Source organism: Lissotriton helveticus, chromosome 2_2, assembly GCF_964261635.1.
Source record: "Lissotriton helveticus chromosome 2_2, aLisHel1.1, whole genome shotgun sequence".
Lineage (NCBI taxonomy): Eukaryota > Metazoa > Chordata > Amphibia > Caudata > Salamandridae > Lissotriton > Lissotriton helveticus.
The window spans coordinates 343853871-343873810 of record NC_136060.1 but is presented as its reverse complement, the minus strand read 5'-3'; the positions used below and the strand labels follow the sequence as shown (position 1 = coordinate 343873810).

The window sequence follows — 19940 nt, the reverse complement described above, 5'->3', positions numbered from 1 at the left end:
ATCATTTTCACAATCCTGGACTAGTAATATCTTCCCCTTCTTCCTCAGTCATGTTCTACATTTCCTATGACACTGATACTGCTTACTATGAAGCAGACTTACACTACCTCTATGACTACTACAATTATTTAATTCTCTACATCACTTTTAATCACAAAGCAATGTAAAACAGTAGACAGCATTGCAGACTTACATTCCCTCTACTCTATGTTTTGATTGGCTGCTTCAATTAGCTTATAAAAAGAAATCGTTTTTCTGAACTCATTCAAAGTGCACTTATTTCTCCATGACGTCCAGTCTTATCGTTAGAAGTTATGTCTATGAACTACACTTATCCTCAAGGCCAAATCGTGTAGGAGCCATTAGAACTTCTTGAAATTCCTCAGAGCACATCCCGAGATTCTTTCCCTAAAATTTTGGTTTTAAAAACACCAGGTAAGAGTTTTTAAGGTCATACAGCAATTTTTTTTTTTAAATTAAAACAGAATCATTGCAGAATGACCAGCCATTTCTAGACTTTAAATAAGCTGTGTAATGTCCTGATGTTGTTGAAGGACCGTCATGATATATAATTGCTGCAGTTACAAAAGTCCTTCCTGATATTGACAACTGCGAAGCCACAAAATTTTTTATTAAAGTTGTCAATTTTGTTCCATCAGGCCTACATCGTTGGAACATTAAAATGACATACTGGCCATATGTTCGTATAAATAATGTGGACATCATTTCAGATTTACATTGGCTACACTCCATTTTGTGATCAGCTGCTTTTACTAGCTTATTAAAGGAGACTGATTTACTGTCTGGCAAAGTTAAATATATAAATCTTTCTGAGTCTACACTAGTAGTACTTGATACCCTACAGTTCTCGCAGTCATGCTGCCATTGATAAGAAAGCCCAAACAGCTGATCTACATCTACACCTTCAGCATGCAATACATCAAGCATATACATTAAAAACTCCTGACAATCTTGCTGAATATTTTGAGAGAATTGTGTTTGGCCTGAACATCTGTCTAACAGATTTCGAATTTCAGACACACTTTCTATGTTTGTTCTATCAGTGCTACATTTTTCTAAGACAGAATTTAACAAACTGCAAAATCTTTGATCAGAATTGACCACAATCTCTTCTTTTACATTTTCTAGAGAAAACAAAACATTAACCACTACATTAGCATAGCAGTTGACACCAGAACTGTTTTCAAATTGAAAACCAACAACATCTTCAACAGAATCCTTTTTGTTTCTGCTTATAATTTCAGGTTCATCGACTTTTCGTCTTTTTGCTACAACCTCACCAGTATTGGTCACATTTCTTCGTTTCCGGCCTACCACACGTTTCTCAAACAAAGGATATTGAGGCAAATGTGGCGCATACTCTCTTCTTAACCTATTGTATTCCTTAACACAATCTAGATCCGCACAAATGTTTGTGAGATCACACTCAATCAAGTACAATCCCGATAAAGTTCTAACTCTTGACAATGCCACATATGCCATACCCTCCTTGAACACAGAACTGCCAATATTCACCAATGCACTGTCTACACTTAAACCTTGCGATTTATGGATTGTCACCGCATATGCCAAGCAAACAGGAAACTGCTTACGGCGAACATATAAGTCTTTTACAAGCAAAAATCTAGCAGAACAACGACCAATTAGCTGTACTTCCTCAATGCCATCAAATTTAATTTTAAAAAATTCAATTCCATCTCTATTTCTGTATTTTACAAAATCAACAACATGACCCATTGATCCATTTACCAGACCTCTTTCAACATGTAAATTCCTTCTTAAAATTATACGGCAGTTCAAGCACACATTCAGAGTCTTTTCAAAACCTGCAGTTTTAGATATACTCTTCTCTAATGAATCCAATTTTGTTTTCAGATTCTCAGACAAAATAATTGTTGATCCCATATGCTCTACTCTGTCAATAGCTTCCAGTTTCACAATCTCTTGCTTTTCTAAATGCAACATTTTGTTGTTGAATTTGGCACATTCTGCAAGAGTTGGCATCAAACATATTCCAGATTTCTTCTCAGTAATTTTCTGAAAAATATTCTCAGGCACAACATCTTGTTCTGGATATAAATTTGACAGTAATCGTGCATGTAAAGCTTCTTTCCCATGCTCGGTCACTTTTCCAATTCCAACATCTTGTAGAATTGTCTTGTAAACTTCATCCTTCGCCTGACGCATATTTTCATGCAGTTCAGCATAATTGAAGTTTAACCATATATTGACGTTGCCAATGCTGCCTAGGCACTTCCTGGTATCTTCATGCGTGAGCATTTTGAACACAGGTTGCCCTTTCACTGGTGTCAGCTGCAGAAGATCTCCGAAAACAATGATGTGTTTGCCACCAAATAACACATCATACTCTGTTTTGAGAACTTCTTGCATTCTCAAATGCACAAAGGCAAGCATGACATTGGAAACCATGCTTACTTCGTCAATGATAAGAAGTTTCATTTTCCTCAAGATTCTTGAAACTTCAAAACAAGCATCTCCAGATAGCTTGTGATATTGTAATTTGTTGTCATGCTCCACTGGCAGCATCAGTAAACGATGTAAAGTAATCCCTTTAATGTTATGTGCTGCCAGTTCAGTTGGAGCGGTGACAACACAAGACAGCGATGACTCTGTCCTTTCCTGCAAATAACATGAAATTGCTTTAATAAGGAAACTTTTTCCAGTTCCCGCTTCTCCACTCACGTACAGTCGGACAGGCTTCAACGACGTACATGAGCACTCTTTCTTGTCATGACTTAATCCATGATCAATTTGCATGGTAACTTCGTCATATATTTTCCTCTGCTCAACGTTGAGTTGTCTTTCCAACTCTTCTAAGTTAACCGCATCCTCCTGAGCATGTGCCATGGCTCTTTCCACTTCATTCATAGCAGTGGCAGCTTCATTTTCGATAACAGGTCCTCCTAGTGGATCCTGACTCAATGAAGCAGAACTCTGACTGTCCTGAGAACTGTCTCTGGCAATCTCGGCTGCAATCATTGCTTCCTGCTCAATTTCCGCATTCAACATTTCTACATATTTGGGAAAAGCAGGACATTCTATGGTCTCCTTGGCGGCATTGAAAGAGTCTTCGTAACAGAGAAAATCTCCAAGCAGTTCCTCTTCTGCACGCCAAGGCTTGAAAAGTTGCAAAAGTGCTAAATAGAAAAACTCCTTTTTTTCAGGAGATTCGCCACTCAATTTTCGATGGTTTACCAAGTGGCATTTTCTTTGCTTGACCAGACATCCCTCACTTCCTATTACAGCATACACTCCTTTCTCAGTATCTTCTTTGATGTTCCTCTTGAATATGTAATTTTGAAGAACCTCATACAGACAAACATTCTCGAGGTGAATGCTTCGATTTGGATAATATGTATCCAACATGTTGGTCTTCAAAATGTCGGTACTGTTTGGCTCCTTTTCCGCCAAATACTCAATTTCCCGCACAGGTTTGAGAACTCGATTACGCGTTGCAGCAAGACCAAGACTCGCCCAAACGATACTCCTGGACTTGGCATAGAGACTTGCTGAAGACAACCGGTCAGAACATTCGTACGCTCCAATTTCTCGATGCGACAACATCTTCAGACTGAAACTGTACAACTTCTTGCTGAGGCTCTTTTCATGGGAAATGTCCTCCCACATATCCTTCAATTCTGTCTTCTCTTTTTTGGTGATGTAAGACGTCACATACCGAGCCACAGCCATACAGTTATCAGCCACAAACTGTATATCCATGTTAGCATTCCACATGGACAAAATCACCGGGTTGTAGTCGTTGATGTACTTGGACTCTTCGTTCCTCTTCAAATTGTATGTGTTTTTAGGTGATTTCTTCATCACATTATGTCGCAGCGAAGACATCAAACTGTTTACTCTTCCTTTAGAAATCACCGGTCGTGGAAAGCCGAAACGACATTTGGTGTAGAACTTGTCCTTGTTTCGGAATTTACGACGACAGTACTTTCCACATCGATGGCTTTGGAAACGCAGAACTTTTTCTCTTAGGCTTTTCTTCTCCTTTGCGTTTGGAACAGCACACGTAGAATACTGTTGTATAAAACTCATCACTGAGTCTTCTGGATCCGTTCCAAATTTAGGTGCATCCTTGATCCACAGCAACATATGTATATGAGGAGCACCTCTTGCTTGGTACTCCTTTCTCCAGAAGAAATCCAACACCTCTCCAAGAGGTGGATTCTTCTTATTCATGATGAAAGACATCATAGCTTCAAATCTATGATTGAAGTACCTACATACATTGACTGGATCCAAAGCGCACAGTTCTCCGGGTGTCTTGAATTCGATGTTTTCTACGTTAGCATTTGCCTCTCGTAGAAATTCAAGTAAGTCTTCCCAGCCATATTCGGCACAGCTCAGAGTGAGGACCCATGTGGGAGTTCCTAAGTTCCTCAACATACATTTTAAATCACCATGACGACGGTACCAGTACTCATTAGTACCACACTGACACGCCATGAGATTAATCAGGTGAGAATCCAAAATACTGTCTTGGACATTGACTTTATCCATAAAGTCACTTGCCGAGATGTTTTGCATGTGTATACCACTTTTCAAGATGTGGTTCACTGCATATGACAGTCCAGACAGATCGCTTTCAAACAGGAGATGAAACAAATAAGGAATGCATTGTCGAAACCTAGCATCTCCTGCATACAATCGCAAAGTCCGGTATTCAGAAGCAGGAATTTGATGAGGTCGCTCATCATATCTTCCTCCCTGACCTGTTGGAAAAAGCTGTGGGAAACACCGAGCTTCCAAACTTTCCTCCCAAACACTAATGGGACTCCCTTTGGCTTGTTTCATTTGAAACAACTCAATAGCATTCCCCATGACTTCCTTGGAATGCAAAGGATGAACACTATAATGTTCATATATTTCTTCACTAGTAGAGGGTTCTACTTTCTCAATTTGACCAGCACACAAATCGCTATCCTCTTCCTCACTTACTTCCTCTTCTGCAACATATACATTCTTATAGTATTTATTTTTTTTTTTCAAATACAATGTTGCCTTTTTAACTTTCCTAACATCCACTAAATCTTGCCATATTTTCTTATTCTTTGTCGGAACCCCATTAACTAAGATAACCAGAGGTTCCTCTTCCACTTTTTCTACTCCAATTGTGTTAATGTTTTTCTTCAAATCTAGAGGCAAATAAACAACTCTTCCCTTTAATCCTCTCTGTAAATCTGATGGAGGCAATTTCCCTGTCTTTGGCTCCATTCTTACAATAGCCTGAAAGGGATGGATACTTTGAATCAAAATAGATTCATAAGTATTTAAATCCTTCAATTCAGAAGGAATCTCAACCAATTCCAGATTATTATGAACTGCTCTAGCAGGCATCTGGTTTTGATTTAATTTGCAACAACAATAAGTACACACACGTTGATCCAATCCCAAATCAAAACAATTTTCTGCCATCAAGTATGTTGCGAAATCCTTCCATTCACTATTATTTTCCCTTTCACTTTTTGCATATAAATCCACTAACTTAGTCTGATTCTTATAATAAGTGCGTCGACAACACACACAAGTGAAATTTGGCCTCTCACTTGATTTGACCTGAAACGTCGCAATTTCCCTCTGGAAATTATCTGTACTGGAAACCTGTACACTATCTTCCACATTACCCGCTTCTTCTTGGTCAATTTCAACATTCTCCTCTTTACTTCCAAAGTAACAAAACTCAATTTCTTCACATATATTCTTCACATCTATTTCAGAACCATGCAAAAGAGCAGCGCATAATTGTTTAAGCATAATTGCTGGACTCTTAGCATAATACAACATTCTAACTAATTTCCTCACTTTATTATGATGCACTGCTAGCATCCTGAAATGATGAAAAACACTCTGGCATACTCTCCTGGAAAGACAAGCCAGTGAATGACCATGCAAACCTGTCACTTCTCTCACTCTGCAAGGATCTAATTCTTGCAACAACCTCATTTTCTGCTTCAAACTTTTCTTATTAAATGACCGTACAAAATCACAAAGCAAATTGATGGAATCCTGTCGCACACTGCAAATACTACTACACTTCCAGGTGTACACAGGACCCTTAGCACGTCTTCCTAAAACCTCATTACCTAACACCTCTTCTGCCTCTGTTGTCACAAGTTTTTCTTTTTCAACTGGACAACCATCTTTCACTTCATAAGCTCGACCACTGGTGTCAACTGCATGCACCAAATCATTATCCTGGAAATAACTCTCCTCATTAAAAAATGCCTCACAGCTTGAACTATGCATCCATTCTCCAGAAAAAACTTCACAAAAATTACTACGATTAACTATTCTCTTCCATCTACTATTTCTTTTGAAATCATAAATTGCCTTGTTTAGCTTCCTAATTCTATTGATTATCAAAATAAATAACTTACGTTTAATTTCAAATGCCTGATCAATAACTTTCTCAACTTTTTTTTTTCTCTTATAAAAAACCACTTTCTGTTGACCTTTCTTAATATTTTTTAACAAATTGCCAATTATCCTGTTGCGGAACATTCGTTTACGAATGTCCCTAAACGGTTGTTTCCTTCTACTATCATGCACAGAGTTATCTCTTGCTCTAGCAGTAACATTTTTCATTGGCCTTTCCTTTCCGTTTGAATTGCTTCTCTTTTTCTGGACTGAAACATTTTCTGTAGTAATATTTTTTTTACTACAAATATTTCTTATGAATGTTTTTGTACTCTTACCCGGTGCTTTCTTGGTGACTTGACAAATCTTTTTGTTAGAGGACTGCTGCTTTTTTTCATTAACCTGCTGTCTTTGACGTTTTGCAGCCTTTCTCACTCTTTCTTTGGTTGGCATGCTGAAATCTTGAAATGATCTGCAGTTGAATCTGTGGTAAAATATAATAAAAAATGTTATTAACCACTATTACCCAACAGTAAATCAATAACAGTAATCAAAAACTTAAAACACTACTTGACATTTTTACATAGAAGATTTTTTAGTGCTTGGCAAATTTAGAATACAGAAATAGCAGAAAAGAAATGGAATTTATATTCATGTTACCTGTACTATTTTATATGTGAATCTGATCTAATTTTATGAGCATATTTTAATATTTTATTGAAGACACTACACATAACCTGTTTTTGAAGGTGTCTTTATTTTTAAATTAAATGGTTTACAATTTTACTTTTTATTTATTATAAATTTTTAAAATAAATGTTTATAGTTCCATAGGCTCAAGCACGTCAGCTTCCCATCCTATGTCATATAATTCGGACAAATCTGCATCCTCATCACGTTCTTCTTCATCCTCAGGATTTAAATCATCCAAGGGATCAACATCCACTGATGTTTCAATTACGAATTCAATGATGAGGTCAAAATCAACTGATTGCTGATTGTCGCTCATGTTGATGTTGTCTTTATCTTTAAAGAAAGATAACAACAATGAGATGTTGCAGAGTAAGAGACAAATCTCAGAGATTATAATAGTAAAATTGTTTAACAAGAGTAACATTTTGCAGCTATTATATAGCCATGTCCAACGATGCTGAGCAGGTGAAGCCTATGTCTAATTTTTCAGTGAACAGGACTCATCTCTTCTTAACCTTGGATAAGCCTCACCGACTCTGTGTCCCCTGCACATACTTAAATGTAAAGGGGCAGATTTATGTTAAATGGCACATCCCCAGGCATGCACCAGTTAACGTGCACCGCTGCAGAACCACTCATGGTGTGCCGCATTTACAATCAGATAGGAGAAAGCTACGTCAAAACCCTGCGCCTGCTTGAAGCAGGCATAGGTCTTGACGCAACATTGTGGAGATGGGGCACCCCTGAGCCTTGCTGGAGCTGAATCACACTTGCGATACAACTCCAGCAATGCGCCACCTTTACGGCACAGATGCGTCACGCATCTGTGCCATTTTTGCCCCATGCTGCGCCGCATTGTAAATGCAGCACACCATGTGTGGCGGAACAGCAGCGCAGGATGACTGGCACATCCCTGGTGATGCGCCAGTCATCATAAATCTATCCCTAAGCTTCTTATCTTGTTAGAGATGAACCGCCATATGTATCATCAAACTATTTTGCATTTCCTAAATAGCGAATTTTAAGGGATAAATAGCAATTCTTTACCATTCCTAATTTGCGATGAGCAAATTGCTAATTGCAAATTACCCATTCATTTCCATGGGCCAGGAGGCCCATAGGAATGAAGGTGCAATTTGCGATTAGCAATTAGCTCATCGCAAATTAGGAATTTTTCCAAAGGTGCAGGGGTGTCTCAAGAACACCCTGCTGCACCCCTGAAAAAGAAATTTTGGGGCATATGGCGCACATACATGCCCTAAGGGCATGTATGGGCGTCATATGGCACCTTTTGTTTTTTGGAAAAAAAGCTTTTTGAAAAGAATTCGCAAATTACCACCAACTAGAAGTTGGTGGTAATTTGCAAATCCTTAATGGCATTTTTTGCATATTTTTTGTTTGATACATTGCATTTAAGGAATCGCAAAATTTGCAAATCCTTCAGTACAATCGCAAAATAAGGAATAGCAATTTTTGCTATTCCTTATTTTGCATCAAACTTGTTTGATACATACCATTTGTCTAATTAGCATTCGCAAAGGCCGAAATTCGCAGAATTTTGACCTTTGCGAATGCTAATTAGCTTGATACATATGGCCCCAAGTGAGGCCTGTCTTGCAACATGGTGCATCTTTTGCATCACTGCTGCATCGGTTTCATGTGGCACGTTTTTTTTACACCATGACACATCTGCCTAAATGCATCAATTTGTAATTTTGTCGCCTCATAGCAAATCTTTTGCACCGCCGCTGCATCAGAAAAGTGACGCACAGTGGCGCAAAAGAGGCATACACCTATCATAAATCTGTCCCTAGCATTTTAAATGATTAATTCAGGATGACGATAAGGTGTGGCCTATCCAGAGGTTTGTTTAAGGTGAGGCCTACTCAGGATTGCAGATTAAAGTTACGCTTGATGAAGAATACAGAGGAGATAATACATGTAAAGGCCTACCAATGAAGTAAGTAATGTCCACTTTATTGCGCCAGTCATCATAAATGTATCCCTAAGCTTCTTATCTTGTTACAGATGAACCGCCATATGTATCATCAAACTATTTTGCATTTCCTAAATAGCGAATTTTAAGGAATAAATAGCGATTCTTTACCATTCCTAATTTGCAATGAGCAAATTGCTAATTGCAAATTACCCATTCATTTCCATGGGCCAGGAGGCCCATAGGAATGAAGGTGCAATTTGCGATTAGCAATTAGCTCATCGCAAATTAGGAATTTTTCCAAGGGTGCAGGGGTGTCTCAAGAACACCCTGCTGCAGCCCCTGAAAAAGAAATTTGGGGGCATATGGTGCACATACATGCCCTAAGGGCATGTATGGGCGTCATATGGCACCTTTTGTTTTTTGGAAAAAAAGCTTTTTGAAAAGAATTCGCAAATTACCACCAACTAGAAGTTGGTGGTAATTTGCAAATCCTTAATGGCATTTTTTGCATATTTTTTGTTTGATACATTGCATTTAAGAAATCACAAAATTTGCAAATCCTTCAGTGCAATCGCAAAATAAAGAATAGCAAATTTTGCTATTCCTTATTTTGCATCAAACTTGTTTGATACATACCATTTGTCTAATTAGCATTCGCAAAGGCCGAAATTCACAGAACTTCGGCCTTTGCAAATGCTAATTAGCTTCATACATATGGCCCCAAGTGAGGCCTGTCTTGCAACATGGTGCATCTTTTGCATCACTGCTGCATCAGTTTCATGTGGCACGGTGTTTTTTACACCATGACACATCTGCCTAAATGCATCAATTTGTAATTTTGTCGCCTCATAGCAAATCTTTTGCACCGCCGCTGCATCACAAAAGTGATGCACAGTGGCGCAAAAGAGGCATACACCTATCATAAATCTGTCCCTAGCATTTTAAATGATTAATTCAGGATGACGATAAGGTGTGCCCTATCCAGAGGTTTGTTTAAGGTGAGGCCTACTCAGGATTGCAGATGAAAGTTACGCTTGATGAAGAATACAGAGGAGATAATACATGTAAAGCTCTACCAATGAAGTAAGTGATGTCCACTTCATTGCACCAGTCATCATAAATGTATCCCTAAGCTTCTTATCTTGTTACAGATGAACCGCCATATGTATCATCAAACTATTTTGCATTTCCTAAATAGCGAATTTTAAGGAATAAATAGCGATTCTTTACCATTCCTAATTTGCGATGAGCAAATTGCTAATTGCAAATTACCCATTCATTTCCATGGGCCAGGAGGCCCATAGGAATGAAGGTGCAATTTGCGATTAGCAATTAGCTCATCGCAAATTAGGAATTTTTCCAAAGGTGCAGGGGTGTCTCAAGAACACCCTGCTGCACCCCTGAAAAAGAAATTTGGGGGCATATGGCGCACATAAATTTTAACAACATTCCTTTACCTCAAAAACGATTTTCAAGTCATAATTTGAAAACACTGCCCACGGGGAAATGACTTAAAATGTCCTTAAGACACATGAAAGTGTTTTTTTAAAGCCTTTGCAAGTTTTTGGGTCACTTTTAACATGGCTATGTAACTCAAACAGTCAAAATCTAAATTTACCATGCACAGGTGGGACCATATTTACAAGGAATGTGCCCCACGGAGAAAGGTCTTTTAATGTAATATGGGAAAAATGACATCAGAGACACTGAAATGCTTTATAAAGAAGCATACACCATTATGTCCTTGTCATAAATTTAAAAACCATTCCTTTTCCCCCAAAACGATTTTCAAATCATAATTTCAAAACACTGCACATGGAGAAATGACTTAAAATGTCCTTAAGACACATAAAAGCGTTTTTGATTGCCTTTGCAGCATGTTTGTGTCACTTTTAACATGGCTATGTAACGCAAACATTCAAAATCTAAATTTGCCATGCACAGATGGGAGCATATTTACAAGCAATTTGCTCCACAGAGAAAGGTCTTACATTAAAATGGGAAAAATAACATCAGAGACACTCAATTGCCTTATAATGAAGCATACACCATTATGTCCTTGTCATAAATATTATAACCATTCATTTTCCTCAAAAACGATTTTCAAGTCATAATTTGAAAAGACTCCACAGCTCCTATGCACAATAACACCCTGTCAGTACTAATACTTCACATTTTCTCCAATTACATTTTCTCAAAGAAACAAAATCTATTTGTAAAACACTTGAGACAAAGCAACATTTGAAGAACACAACTTTCTTCATAATTTTCTCCTTAAAGCACACTATTCTCTATCTAAATTAAAGAAATCTTTTCTCACCTTAGCAAATACTTTGAGTTTCAAAACAGTCTCAGAAACACACCAATTTGTCTTCAGCAGAGCAAAAGGTATGCACTCCAGAGTCTGCAGCTATCAAAAGCACAGAAATGCTGTAATTCTTCACACATATCTCTCATGTCACCCAATCAAAACTCTTCCCTCACTTTTTTTCAAATGAAAACCCTTCCCCCCTCTGCCATTTGATGCCTTTTCTGCATGGCAACCACGTCTTGGAAGACCTCTGGTGTTTGCAAGTTCACACAACAATGTTGCAATTGAACTCTGAACTCTCAGTGCACCTCATATCCAGTGCATTCTTTCATTTAATGATTTTTTCTTGACCACTCAAAATACATCTTTCAAACAACTCATCAATGCACCCTAACTTTCTGTTTTCAGCAATCAAAATCCACCAATCACTGTTACTGCTTCATTAACACAGAAACTCCACAGTTTTTTTCATTTTAAACTCTTATTTTTTCAACTGCCATTTCATTGCCACACTTCATCTGACTGCAGGAGAACCTTCTCTCACCATGTTTTCTGTCTGGATTGTTGGACATAGTTACATCTATTGGGCTCAGAGGTATGCTGAGAACAGGAATTTACCTAACCTCAATTTACAAGATGTGGAAATTAAGTGGTTTGGCCACAGAGGATTAAAATGTCACCAATTGATACCATTGGTGAAAACCTTTATGCATTTGCCAAAACCTGACCTGTTAATTGTGCACTGTGGAGGTAATGATTTGGGCACTTTGACTGGGGTAGGTCTGGAAATGCTTTTAAAGGACACCTTTGAGCAATTGATGGCACTTTTTCCTCAGACTGCCTTGGTATATTCAAATATATGCCAAAGACAGAAATGGAGGTGGTCAAACCAATTTTGTCCACAAATTGAGAAGTCGAGGAAGCATGTAAACAAATCTGTTTCAGCTTACATGAGAGACCATGGAATGGGCTCCCTGTACAACAATAACTTGCGTTACTACATGCAAGATATCTACAGAGGAGATGGAGTTCACTTCTCAGATGAGGGCAACAGAATTTTCATTCTGAATTTAAGACTGTGCATTGGTACCTACTTATAAGTACCTAAATGTACCATAAACCCAAAAGCTCTTCTCAGAGCTACCCTACATCTGATCACTCACAATTATTATTTTACTCTAACATTTTTCACTAATTTTCAACAAAGTACGCTCCCTGGGGCGCTACCCGGTACGCGAACCGGGAGCTAACCTCGCTAAATTTTTAAAAAAATGTTTTTTTTTCTCACATATGGGCCTCCTCAGCCACCCTCAGAAAACCTAGGGGGTCAAGATAAGTCTACCGTGCCCCCTTCTACCCATTCTGAACATTATTTGCCCTCCATCTTGTATCTTAATTCGACCGAAACACAAAATGGTGGACTCCCGTAACGCTTAAGGTTCGCGAACCGGGGCGCTCGCCAGTTCGCGTACCGGGTCGCTCCCTGGGAAGCGCACCATCAAAAAAGGTGGGAAAGTAGTTTACAGAAAAGCGACTGGAGACAATTTCACCAAATATAGATTACCTCATACTACATACCAATGCCTACCATTTTCACAAATTTGATTGAAATTCCATTTAACCATTTAGCCTGTAGACCTCTTTAAATACCCTGAGGTAAATTACTTCACAAAACACATCTGAAGTGTTGGAATTGACAACCAATTAAAATGTTACTTTCATTTTCTACTTTTTTTACCTGACATTTGATTGGCTATGTACCTGAATATATATAAAGGAAGAGAGAGAATCACAGCCATTTTGACTACTACTTCCTGAACTACATTGCAAGATCATTTTCACTCACAACTTAAACTTCTTTTTAGAAGGTGAGATATTATTTTATAAATTTGAAAACATTTTCAGATAGTTATATACTATCCCTCTGTAAGAGTTAGACATTGAGAAAGGCTTCTTTATTATAATTATGGATTGATTTAGGTTTCTGTGGTATAATTATGAATTTACTTAGGCTTCTTCACAGGCACTTTTTAATAGTACTACTTCACGCCTGAAACCATACAGTGCCCATAGATTACTTCTCTGTTATAAACTCACAAGTACCTGTCTGAACTTAAACCCAACAGTGCCCTATCTCTACTGATATATTTATTTTTTATGCAAATTACAGCAATAAAATGGAAGGTGAGCAGAATGTTTCCTTCGAAATTGTTCTGGAGAACAACACAGAAAAAGATATTGAGGACAATGATGACTCAGATTTCATGGATGAATCACGGGACCATGAATTAGTTCAATGTGTAGAATCTGTGGATCATTTACTTCATTATGATGACGGTCAAATGTGGGAACTTATGTTCACTCAACAAGAGGACATATCGGACAGTCAAATGCTAGACGTTCTATTAAATTTTGAAAAACAATCCGAAAAATAAAATTGTATGTAATATTAAAAAATTGTTTGAGTCTTTAATCATTTTTATATGTAATTCATAAACTAGTTAAATGTTAGAAATGTTATTAAATTTTCAAACACAATCACAATAATAAATAATTGCTTAAAAAATAAAAAATAAATAAAAATAATCAACAAAACCAACAATCAATTAACATACAGTATTTGAAAAGTCTATCATTCTTTTTTCCTTATAGTACGCTGCCCAGAACGCTTCCCGGTTCGCGAACCGGGCGCTACCCACGGAAAAAAAACAAAAAAATATTTTTTTTTTGCCCCGCGGGGCCCTTTTAAAGCCTCCACATTAAACCTAGGGGGTCAGGGAGGATCTACTATGCCCCCTTATGGTCATTTCCCCCTTTGTTTTGGGCTCCTCTTGTCTCTCAATCCTACCGAGAGACAAGATGGCGGCCGCTCCGGACTGTTTAGAATGTTGACAGACACCGGAGAGCCAATCAGCTTCGCTATGCGAAGATCCGTTACGCGTAAAGTCCGCGAACCGGAGCGCTGCCCGGTCCGCTGTTACAGATATATATCTTTTTTGGAACGTTAATTTCTCAAAATCCACTGAAGCACATATATTGAGACCTAGAAAAGGCACATCGGGCTACCAGTCCCTACAATTTTGCCAAGTTTTGTGGAAATCCATTCAGCCGTTCGGGCTAAAAGTGAGGCCAACCGCCCTATGGAAAACTCAATGTTAAAAACGCGTTTTGGGACCCCCCTTTTTTCTCGGCCCCCCCTTGACGAACCCCCCCAAATTTCTAGGGGCTGCTCAGAAACAAAATGTTCCATTTTCCAGAAAATTTCAGCCAATTCCGTCCACAAACGCCAAAGTTATTAGACATAGAATTTTCAAAAATCCCATAGGGAAAAAATCCTAACTATATATACCTACTGGCGACCGCCAGTAGGTAATAGATATATATATATAGATATATATATGTATATATCTATATCTATACTACTATTATAAAGAGAGAACTGTGAACCTTTGAGGCGGGTAAACTGGGGAACCACAGCGCCAATCAAAACACCCAATACAGCGTTGGAAAGGTCAGGGTAAGCAGATGGTCATAGGCTATATATCAGCAAAAAATATATGTTACAAGGGCGAAGTACGTTCTTTGCCAAAGTAGTCCCTTGGAAGTAGTGCCGTGTCTGAGGTGGGCATGTGCGCTAACGAGGAACGTGCTGACATCACCGTCAGACATTTTGGTAAAGTTCAGGCAGTAAACCAGGAGCGCGAGGAGGAACTGCCAGGAGCACGAGGAGCAGCGACAGGAGCGCGAGGCTGAGGAGCGGCTGCGCCCGCGGTGGCCTAAGATAGAGGTCCGACATGCCCAGGAGTAGGAGCAACCACGAGCGCGGGGAGGAGCGGCCAGGAGCGCGAGGCTGAGGAGCGGCGGCGGCGGTGAGTGTCACCCGGTATTTGGCCCACGGCTGCACAGGTGGTTGGGGGCCTGGGATTCGAAACGCGACATGCTGCCGGTGGTCTGTGGGGGCCCTGAAGGTGGTGGTTGCGCTCCGGAGGACTGCACACTGAGCCTCATTGCCCCCGGACAACGTCGGGGCGGGCTGCTAGTATATATATATATATATATATATATATATATATATATATATATATATATATATATCATATATATACCTATATACACACACAGGATACATAGAGAAAATTCAGTAAAAAGCTAAGTTATGGTTAGTCTTAATTATTACACGTTAACGTACTTTGAGATAAAGTAGGTCACGATTCAGAACTAAACCTCTCCAAAAAAAACAACCACCACCACCCATCACCTTCAAGTTATATGTAAAATGAACAAGTAACATATAATTGTAAAACTGAATTTGCGATATACTTTTTGAGCTGCCCATGTTGGAAGTACGAGTTTTCCAGCGCATAAATGTATTCTAGAGCATATGAGGGCTCTACATATCCTGATTATCTAGTTGCTAGGCATTTCAAGGATGTACATGCCAGCAATGATAAGCTTCTCTGGCTTTTTGTTGTAGATCGTGTACCCAAGAGTATCAGATCAGGGTGTAGGACACTAGCGCTGAGATGTTTGCAGTCCAGGTGCATGCTGGAACTTGATTCTTTCGCGCCAAATGGATTATTCATGAGAGAGGACTTAAATGATTTATGAAGTTAGCTTGCTACATGTAAGACATCTGGTTATTCGTCGAGGGGGTTAAGTACCCACCTCAATTAATAATCCCAATCCTTGTCAGGGTGAACCACTAAAGTCACTAAATAAATCTGAGCTCAATCCCCGGGAGGATAAGACACAGACCAGACAGGCTTAACGTAGAGGTAAAGTGTTAAGGAGTCATGTAGTACTAAAATAGTAATAAAGTCGGAATGCAAGACAATAAAACCCCAAAGTGAATTAGAAAAATAGAGTTAAATTTAATAAACAAAATGATACCAACATGACAGAAATCCAATAAGGGAACCGGAGATATACATTTGTAAACTTACAAGTAGAAATAGAATCAAGAAGCATACAGTGCAATGCTAGTCAATGATCATGGTAGAACAGGACCTTGGTGCAATTTCACAGGGACCGCAATGGACAGTGAGTCAGATCCACTAACCAGGTTCATCCTGGTCAAAGATTTTACCATCTAACTTTATTCCTTAAAGGTCCAATTCATCATAAGAATATACTTTAACCCCCCCAACCCCCCACTCCCTCCGGACCTCAGAGCAGGCACTTTAATATCCTCACAGGGTGCAAGGCAGAGGCCATAGCAGGGTCTAGTCCAGGTTCAGTTGCAACTGGCCAGCTTGTTGTGTCCCTGTAACTTTAATGGGACATCTGTCTTTTGACCCCTGAAGTCCACATCTTTGCTCTGGGTACAACAGAGAGAGCAGGTTCAGTTCTCCAGGGCTCTTTTCGGGTTGAAGACAGCAGATTCAGTCCTCCTCTGAACTTCCTCATGTCCAGGAGTATTCTGAAGTGGGTGCCTGGTAGTGCCACAGTTATGCCTGGCTCAAGCTAGTGCGTGGGAACTACCCTTGGGGATGCCCTAACCAGTGGAATAAATGTTCCCAGGGCTAACTCTAACCACTTTGGGCATTTTCAAGATGGCAAAGGGCTTCAGCCACACTTAACCTGGAGCCCCAAATGTTATACATAAACCCATCAGATGGGCCAAACAGAGTGTGGCACTGTAATGTTAAAAGAGGTCTACTGTGATTGGGGCCTGACTGGCTGTGGATCCTCAAGTGCCCATGTGTCAGCTAATATTTGCCTGCACAAGGAAGGCCTCTTTGAAGTACGACTCAAGTGTCTAAGAAGAAGCTCCAGTAGATCTGGCTGGCCGAAGTCAGAGAACAAAATGCAGATTTTGAGCTTGATTTAGAGTTAAACAGAAAGATTTCTCCATTACAAGCATGGAGGATATCCCATCCGCTGTTTTACAAGTGCATTATATCCAATGGCACTTGTAATACAGGGGACAGTACACCATCCGCTGAACTCTAAATCGGCCCATTAGCTTCTAGGGATTTCATACAGGGCAAATGTGACTTTCTAAAAATTACTTTTCCATAGTATTTAGAACAGAACAAATCTGATTTCAACATTGAATAGAATTTTTAATAGCTATTAAAATAGTTGTTTAATTTTTTTTCTAGCTAGTACCATTCCAGAGATACAGTATTAGTGTTTAATATTGCATACCAGTGTTTTCCTATAGAACAGCGAGTCTTGCTACATTGAAAATTGCCTTCAGGTGCTAGACACTGCCTTCAGGTGCTAGCCACTGTAAGGACATGTTTAAAGTTAAGCTTTTATATGTACTACTTTTAAATGACATGCACCCTACTTTTATGGGCAATAAAGCCCACTTAGTGGTAACTTATAAATAGTTAAAAAGGAAGGTTTAGGTCTGTCAAAAGGGTTTATATTAAGAAGTCTCCTTTGCAGTTGTAAAACTGCCCACCAGGCTACAATGGGACGTCTAGAGACAGTTTTGACAGTGATCCTGCAATAGGTGTCACAATGAGTGCTGCAGCTCACTAGTAGCATTTAATTATTCAGCCCTGGGTACACTCAGGACCATATACTAATGACTAATAGAGTGCATGTTATTCTGAAATTTGTAGCGGTGCATCATAATCACCGATAGTCAGCACGCACATATTTAGAGGACTGTATTAATGTGTGATCATTAGAAATGTAGTATTAAGGTAGCATATATTAGTGCAAATAGAAATGTAATCATGTCACTTATGTAGTTCAATGTAGTGTTTAATCGGAAATTTATATTAGATGATGTTTAGAGAATTAGTACGTGTATAAAGTGATGCATTAGAAGTAAGCGTGCACCATATTAAAGTTGCACATGTAGTTGATTATTCATGTATGCAGAGAAACGAAATTAATACTTATAATGTGCCTCAGGAAATGCATGCTTAAACGTGTAAAAGCCTAAATGATTTTCTATGCTTGCTATGAAAGGCCTTTTCGTGATTTTTTATGTTAGCAGAATCTTGTAAGCCGAAATGTATTTTCCTTGCGAAGGATCTTGGTGGAATGTATTCAGTAGATTTTGTGTGCGTGCAAGGCTGTTTCACTCACATGTTTTCTGTTGCAGGTGCAAGGACACACATCTCGTTAGGCAGAATAACTCTTTGTTTTAGGAGTTAGAATGGTAGGAGAGCTGCCATGGGAGTGTAAAGGAATGCAGATATGATGCTTTCAGCGGAGAAGGTGCATGGTACCCAAGGACACTTCCACGGTTTTTGGATGGAGTCAGAGTTTCGATGGAAAAGTACGAGAAGGAAGAACTGTTCGAAGGGGCGTGTGCCAATGTTTTGTGATTTTGTATTAGGGATAGTGCCCCGAAGGTGGAGAAGCAGAAAGGATTGAGAGAGGAGAGAAGGGCAGGAGGGGAAGCTAGAAGGAGCATCTTAGAACGAGCTCTATAGCTTTGACTACTTACCTATGCAAAATGAGTGTACTTCTGAGGAAGTCTTCACTGTTGACACCTTTTTCTCTTGCCTGGGGATGATGCTAAGTACGGATGTCACTTTAGTGATAGGGTAGGGACAGAAAGATGGTTTTTAATTTCTATTCTAGGTTAATGAATACCAGGATAGAGACTGGAGCAGTCATGCTGTGCCTAACAATTCTTCTGATCTGAGTCGGATGAGACTCTTGCGTAGGATTATGTTTGTATTAGTATCCATTTATTTTCTTAACCTCGTGCTGAGGTGCTTATATGTTCAGTTATTTCTGGCTTTGTAATAAATCCTTGAAAATGTATTTTTAGTCAGTAGTCCTTTGAATTTGAGTTGATTGGTAAGTTGAAAATTGCAATGGGAAATGATTTCTCCCCTTTACACTTCTTAGCAGATAAAAAGGTCCAGGGAAGAATGGATTCTTAAGACTGGTAAGACGAGATAAAAGATAATATAAGAATCCGGTGTTATCAGTTGGTAGCAGAGTAGCATGGTTATCTTTAGAGTAAAGGGAGACCTAGATTAGGATAAGATGTTCCCAAGCACCATAGAATTTAAGGAATGAATGTCCGGTGGATCGTCAGCGGAGGACGACAGCGGCTGATGGAAACTGACGAAGAGTAATGGTGTGGCGAAAGCGGCAGTTCGTGGGAGAGTGAGTATGAACAGGGTCATGTGTTGTTAGATTGCGGTGTTGTTTTGATGGTGTGATGTCTTGTGGAGTTGGAGTGAGTGTTGAGTGATTGTGAGATCAGGCTGTGAGCACGCGCAGCCTGGGAATCATAGGCTCAACAAGTAGCCTGAGAGATTGTGGTGAAGAAGACACGCAGAGAGTTATTGTCAACCATTGAGAGGGAGTCATGAGACGTCATTGACTACCCAGACCGAGATAGGGGGAGCGAATGTGTGAGTGCGTCAGTAACCGACGCTGGTCGTGGGTTGTTGTGAGTGGAACATTGAGCATTTGAAATCTAATCGCTGAGGCAATTGTTCCAATCGGTTGCGGACAGACAGTTGCCAGATTGAGGTAGACAATTACACAAGACTGTGGACGGACAGTCAGAGAAGTGACTGGTTGGTCGTTTTGCGGACAATGGTTATTTCAGAGTATGAAAGGGACACGTGAGTGTGAGAAAATTGTAAAGGGGGG

General features: G+C 39.3%; 1 protein-coding gene and 1 long non-coding RNA gene across 3 annotated transcripts in view; one reads left to right on the top strand and one right to left on the bottom strand.

The window, feature by feature from the left end:
* Positions 1–19940, top strand: part of LOC144821832 (uncharacterized) — a 323067-nt gene that overhangs the window by 280916 nt on the left and 22211 nt on the right. Inside the window, exon 4 of one of the 2 annotated variants that reach the window (XR_013608461.1) lies at positions 18424–18514. The exons of the other annotated variant lie outside the window; for it this stretch is intronic. This is a non-coding gene — a long non-coding RNA (uncharacterized LOC144821832). Of the gene's footprint in view, positions 1–18423; positions 18515–19940 lie in introns of those variants that run through there. 2 annotated transcript variants of the gene reach the window in all.
* LOC144821831 (uncharacterized) overlaps positions 1–19940 on the bottom strand; it is a 263693-nt gene that overhangs the window by 222456 nt on the left and 21297 nt on the right. The gene's annotated exons all lie outside the window — the stretch shown is intronic.